At 48.5% G+C, this 7,207-nt stretch overlaps 1 long non-coding RNA gene across 1 annotated transcript; it reads left to right on the forward strand.

The window, feature by feature from the left end:
* The first annotated feature begins 2,190 nt into the window (after positions 1-2,190).
* Positions 2,191-2,760, forward strand: LOC310842908. The gene is made up of 2 exons (XR_014563375.1): positions 2,191-2,241; positions 2,374-2,760. It is a non-coding gene; the product is annotated as an uncharacterized lncRNA (long non-coding RNA).
* Positions 2,761-7,207: the final 4,447 nt, after the last annotated feature.

Below are 7,207 nucleotides of genomic sequence, written 5' to 3' on the forward strand. Positions count from 1 at the left end.
ATGGACCAGTAGACTCAGCTATTCTTAGGGAGACTAAAGTTCTCCCAGAGACTTGAAGGTGGTAAAATAGAGCCATAATTCCCCTTGTGTGCATTAGACACCATACTTCCTCAGTTAAAAAGAAAAAATCTGCCAGCAAGTCTATTGCCCTTCTGGTTTCAGCACTAGTGGTAAGGCAGCGTGACTGACAGCTGTCTAGGGTTGACACCTTTGGTCGGGCAAAATATGGGGCAGGTTGGGGGGCTAAAAATTGTTATAGTTAGTGCAGAAATAACTTCAAAGCAATCCATTAGAATGACACACATGGTTTACAGTGTTTTATTCAGTTAAAAGAAAAAAGCACTATGATTTACAAGTGAAAGAAAAACATTGCATATTACATGCACAGCAGGGCTTTGTAATGCTAATTGGATTTCTGCAAACCAAGATGAAACATAAGAACATTCAGCCCAAAGGCCCAGATGTGCCTGCAATGCTGGGCGCCTTTGGGGGGCTGTTGGACCAGAGAGGCAGAGCGGGAAAATCCTGATCTCCGATTGGTGCATTCCTGGGGCGGTCTGAGGAGGGGTCTGGGCTGGGTCCCCCCTTAATCCTAGGTGCTGATTGTGTCTGCACATTTTACCTTGTATCTCAGGTTCTACAAAAGCTAGACATGTAACTTTTTTAGAGGAAGACTGGAATCTGGGGATTATGGCTCATCTGGGGAGGGGGCAACTGCACCCTTGTCCTCCCCTACCCCGAAGAACTCCCAGTGCCCTTCAACACTTCCTCCTTGAGGCAAATGAAAATGGATGTATGTGTTCTAGCCCATCATACCTGATTTTCCAGTGACAATCCTGGAATTATGAAAGCCACTCCAGCTTCTGATAAATAAAATTCATTTATTGGTGTGTGTATTTCTTTTTATAAATCTACCAATGAATAGAATGAAATGGGGATTAGGGGGCTTTTCTCAGGATGGTGAAGAGTGCGTTTGCTCTGTCCTGTTGGTGCAGTGGGGAGTCACTCACCCTTCTGATGGGAAATGCTCTGTGGGGGTGAGATAAAAAATGTGAGGTCAAGCAGGATCGGTTGGTGGTGAGAAATGTCCCTGTTTTCATCTGAGGAATGCTAGAGAGTATGAGCACACATGTTGGGCTAAATTTCAATTGGCGACATATATTGGCTATGTATATGGCTTTTCTGGTTGTGCTTCCTGCCTAGATCTCCCCAACAGGCTATTATGTACAGGTGAAACTCAGAAAATTAGAATATTGTGGAAAAGTTCATTTATTTCAGTAATTCAACTTAAAAGGTGAAACTAATATATGAGATAGACTCATGACATGCAAAGTGAGATATATCAAGCCTTTATTTGTTATAATTGTGATGATTATGGGGTGCAGCTGATAAAAACCCCAAATTAACAATATCAGAAAATTAGAATATTAAATGAAATCAGCAAAACAAGGATTGCAAATAGAGCAATATTGGACCTCTGAGAAGTAGAAGCATGAATGTGTACTCAGTACTTGGTTTGGACCCCTTTTGCATCAATTACTGCCTCAATGCGGCATGGCATGGATGCTATCAGCCTGTGGCACTGCTGAGGTGTTATGGAAGACCAGGATGCTTCAATAGCAGCCTTCAGCTCTTCTGCATTGCTCGGTCTCATGTCTCTCATCTTTCTCTTGGCAATGCACCATAGATTCTCTATGGGGTTCAGATCAGGCGAGTTTGCTGGCCAATCAAGCACAGTAATCCCATGGACATTGAACCAGGTTTTGGTACTTTTGGCAGTGTAGGCAGGTGCCAAGTCCTACTGAAAAAGGAAGTCAGCAACCCCATAAAGCTCATCTGCAGAAGGAAGCATGAAGTGCTCCAAAATCTCCTGGTAGACGGCCGCGTTGACCCTGGACTTAATGAAGCACAGTGGACCAACACCAGCTGATGGCATGGCTCCCCAAATCAACACTTCACACTGGACTTCAAGCATCTGGCATTGGAAACTTCACACTGGACTTCAAGCATCTGGCATTGTGTGCCTCCCCATTCTTCCTCAGACTCTGGGTCCTTGGTTTCCAAATGAGATGCAAAAGTTGCTCTCATCAGAAAAGAGGACTGGGACCACTGAGCAACAGTGTTCTCTAGTTCTTTCCCCCACTCTCTTTATCCCAGTGATACGGAGGGGGGGGGGGCATGTCTTCGTCTTCTTCACCTTCTTCTTCGCTATAATATATCCATTTATTTCCAATTGTCAATGTCAAAAGGGACTAAAATCTATAAAATTCATAGAAAATCAACGTGCCAATTTGCTCAATTTCTCTAGGACTCCATGACACCTCCCCTGTCCTCCATAATCCCTCAAGCAAGGTGTCAAATCACTCTGCCAAGCCTTTCCTCCGGGCAATGCCAGGTGGCAGACTATGCGTACATGGACCATTGTCTTCTCATCACCGGTACTCAGGATGTGCTTATCTGCGCATATCTCCAGCTCTGCATATTCCTCCCTCCCTCCTCCATATGTTAATCCTGTGTAAACCAACCTCTTCTTAATGTATTCATGATGTAATCTGCGTAACCCAACCTCTTCTTAATGTATTCATGATGTAATCTGCGTAACCCAACCTCTTCTTAATGTATTCATGATGTAACTGGGATGTATTTTGCACTGTATTCTGGGACATGGAGGGAAGTTTCAAAAGTTCATGTCACCCCTTTCTCGCTGTTCAATCTCGCCTTGAACCTGTTGCGCAATAAACTTGGATCTTCTGCAGCTTGCTCCTGTCTCCGGCTGAGCTCATTTTCCTCCACAGGGACCCGTGGACTCAGTCCGACGAGGTGGGTGGCAGAGCAGCCTCGCACCCAGATTTTACCGTAACACCAGGCAAGATTCTTCTGACGTTGTTTCTTGTTCAGGAGCAGCTTGACAAGAGGAATACAACATTTGAAGCCTATCTCCAGGAGCCATCTCTGTGTGGTGGTTCTTGATGCACTAACTCCAGCCTCAGTCCTCTCCTTGTGAAAGTCCCCAACACGTTTGAATGGGTTTTTCCTGACAATCCTCTCCAGGCTGCGGTCATCCCTGCTGCTTGTGCAGCTTTTTCTGCCACACTTTCCCCTTCCGCATAACTTTCCATTAATGTGCTTCGCTACAGCACTTTGGAAACATCCAAATTCTTCTGCAATTACTGGTCGAGGCTTTCCTTCCTTACGGAGGGTCTCGATGGCTTTCTGCACAACTGTCAGGTCAGCAGCCTTCCCCATGATTGTGCTTCCTACTGAACCTATTGCAGATGTTATGGATTGAATAGCTACTGCACCTTTTCACAATATTCTAATTTTCTGAGATTGTTAATTTGGGGTTTTTATCAGCTGTACCCCATAATCATCACAATTATAACAAATAAAGGCTTGACATATCTCGCTTTGTATGTCATGAGTCTATCTCATATATTAGTTTCACCTTTTAAGTTGAATTACTGAAATAAATGAACTTTTCCACGATATTCTAATTTTCCGAGTTTCATCTGTAGGCCTTAAACAGTGCAAAGCTCTCCTTTCAGACATCTTTGAGGGGGATGACCATTTTAAAATGCAGTCATTATTTAATGATGTGCTTAATTACCAATGAAAATAAGAATCTTGAAAATCGTGAAGTGAAATGCAGAGGAAATCTGGAAAACAATTGATAGTGAAATGCACAAATAATCTTTCTACTTAGCAATGCTATGCTTCTTTTTAATTTCATTTTGCATTCTTCATCTCATTACAATTGAGTTTGGTCTTTGCCAAAACTCATATCTAGCCTTTAATTGATTCTTCCCGTGCCTTCCAACAATTGTGGGCCTTCTAATCCATTCAGAATCTTCATTGAACTGTGACCTCCTTTTTTGCTTCTTCTCGCCTCTTTTGTGTGTGATGGCTGCATTCATATTTATGTCTGTTTACATAGTATTTGAAACTGAATCTAGTAGTGTGAGCTAGTTTCTAGGCCCAACCTACACATGAAGTAGAACAGGATTTAATAGTTTGGAGGTGGTAGAACAAACAAAATCATTTCAGACTGCAGGTGGAAGAATCACATTTTGGAATACTTTCCCACACAAAAAGCTTCCTGATATTTAATGTTATGTAGTGAAGTTCACCCTGGGCCAGCAGGGGGATACTGTAGATAGTTTTCACTCGGGTCTGTAGATAGTTTTCACTCAGGTCCACGTCAGTTATTTTAGGCGGGAAACTCTGGGTTGTTGTTGCTACAATGTTGACAGCCGGCTGCCTATAAAAGCAGGCCGGCTGAGCTGTTTGCTGTTCAGTTTTCTGTTCCAGCTTACAAAATAAAGAGCGGCTTTGGAGAAATCGCTGTGTTGTCTGCCATGTCTACCCACTATTCTACACTGGCGATGAGGATGGGATCGGTGGACATCAGAGCACAGCCAGATGCGGCCATCCTCTGAACTGAGCTGAATCACAGAGCGAAATCACTGGACAGAACCAATTCAGAGCTGACCGTTCTGGCGAGAGCACTGTGTTCCATCCATCGCCCTTCTCTCCGGCATCGGAATCATGGCTTCACTTGTGCCTCTACTGCCGTTTGCACCAGCCTCTGAATCATGGGATTCCTACCTCGCTCGGTTTGACTGCTACCTCCAAGCCAACGAGCTGACAGCAGTATCAAAGGATCGGAAGCGGGGCCTATTCCTCAGCCGCTGTGGGCCTGAGGTGTTTGAGACGGCCCGAGCATTGGTTGTGCCTGAAGCAGTCCAGGCAACACCATGGGACACGATCCAAGAGAAGCTCCGCAACCACTACGCACCAAAGCCGTCCCAGATTGCTGCCCGCCATGCGTTTTACCACCGGAACCAGGCAGAGGGGGAGTCAATCAGCAACTACACCACCGCCCTCGACAGGCTGCAATGCACTGCGAGTTCCGAGACTTAGACGATGCCCTGATGGATCGAATCGTCTACGGGGTCCGGGACATCCATCTGCAATGGCGTCTCCTCAGCAAGCCAGACCTCACGCTACAGAAAGCCATTGAGGAGGCTGTGGCCTCAGAAGCTGCTGAACGATCTGCCCAGGAGATCCGCAAGTCCAGCAGTCCGTGTCTTGCTAGGAAGCCAGTTCCAGTGCATCATGAAGAGGCCAGCAGTGATGAGGCATCCTCCAGTGAAGACGATGACGTGCACCAGACAAAGCGGGAGCGCAGGAAGTTCCAACAGAAGTCCAAGGGCCAACCGGAATGTGCCGGCTGCGGAAGCAACCATTCCCGTGCCAAGTGTCGATTCAGAGACGCCATCTGTAGGAAGTGTTCCAGAAGGGGCCACATTGCTAAGGTCTGCCGATCGGCTCCGTCTGACACCCCCCCCTTCACCGACTTGCAAGTCCAAGTCTTCACTCCGGTCTGCCAAGGAAAGCTGTTTCGCTCTCACCAACTGCCGCTGCCCGTCTGGAACCACGATTGGCCAAGCCGACTTGCCTATGCGACACAAGCTGAACGTCACGGTGCTCATTGAAGGAGCTCCATGTGACATGGAGATTGACACTGGGTCTGCCCTGTCCATCGTGTCTTGGAGCACCATCAAAAGACTGGTACCCAGAGTGTCCAAAAGGCAACTCAACTCTCACCGCGTACACCTGAGAGACTACCAGGGAAACGACATTTCCATGGTAGGCGTTGGCCGGTTCCGGATTGCCTTCAAGGATTTTTTGGGTCTGCTCCGACTGGTGGTGGTCGAAGGTCAGCGGCCAAGCCTCCTAGGGCTAGACTGGTTTGATGCCCTCGGCCTGGAAGTCACCGGCATCAACTGCATCTCTAACACAGAGACTGAGGATCTGGTCAAAGACTTTGCCAAGGTTTTTGATGGCACTTTGGGGCAATATACAGGTACGCCCATCTCCTTTAGCCTTGATCCACAAGTCGCCCCCATCAAGCTAAAGCCACGCCGGGTTCCCTTTGCTCTCAAGGCTAAGGTGGACGAACAACTGGACAAGCTGATCGCCCAAGGAGTTTTGGAGCCGGTTGACCACGCCAAGTGGGAAACCCCCATCGTCAGGCCTGTCAAGCCAGACGGGTCAGTGAGAATCTGCGCCAACTACAAGTGCACGATCAACAAGGCACTTCAGCAGCACGCTTACCCGGTTCCTGTTGTTCAACACCTGCTGCATTCCCTGGGTGAGGGGAAGGTCTTCGCTAAGCTGGACCTTGCCCAAGCCTATCAACAACTGCCCGTCGATGATGCCACTGCTGAAGCCCAGACGATTGTCACCCACCGAGGGGCATTCCGTTGCCGCCGGTTGCAGTTTGGGGTGAGTGTGGCTCCTGGCATCTTCCAAAGCCTTATGGAGCGTCTCCTGCAAAGGCTTCCGGGCGTGGTACCATATTTTGATGACGTCTTGGTGTCCGCAGACTCACACCAGCAGCTGTTCGAGCGCCTCCGTGCCGTGCTGACCAGGTTCCAAGAGGCTGGGCTCAAGGTAAAGAGGGAGAAGTGCCAGATCGCCGTTCCACAGGTAGAGTTCCTGGGCTATCTTATTGACGACCCCGGCCTCCACCCGACCACATCCAAGATCCGCGCTATCCAGCAGGCCCCCATCCCAAAGATCAAGACGGAGTTGCAGGCATTCCTGGGGCTGCTGAACTTTTATAACACGTTCCTGCCCCACAAAGCCACAGTGGCTGAGCCTCTTCACCGACTCCTTAGCACAAAGACGCCTTGGTCCTGGGGTCATCGGGAGATGGCGGCCTTCAACGCGGTCAAGGCTCTCCTTTCATCGGACCGTGTGCTGGTACAGTACAGTGAATCCAGGCCGCTGGTCCTTGCCTGTGACGCCTCACCTTTTGGCATCGGCGCTGTCCTTAGTCACCGTTTTCCAGACGGAAGAGAAGCACCGCTCGCCTACTTTTCCAGGACACTATCTCCAACGGAACGGAATTACAGCCAGCTTGACAAGGAGGCACTGACACTTGTGGCTGGAGTGAAGAGGTTCTATGAATACCTCTATGGCAGGACTTTTGACCTCATCACTGAGCACAAGCCACTCCTGGGCCTCCTCGCCAGTGATCGTCCAACTCCACCGGTCCTCTCACCGCGCATGCTGCGATGGACTGTTTTCCTGGCTGCCTACCACTACCGGCTCGTCCATCGCCTGGGGAAATCAATGGGCCATGCCGACGCCCTCAGCCGTTGCCCTCTTCCAGCGTTTGTGGAAGACCCGGCTCCAGCTT

This window comes from Podarcis gaigeae, assembly GCF_964106915.1.
Source record: "Podarcis gaigeae genome assembly, chromosome: 4".
Classification (NCBI taxonomy): Eukaryota; Metazoa; Chordata; class Lepidosauria; order Squamata; family Lacertidae; genus Podarcis; species Podarcis gaigeae.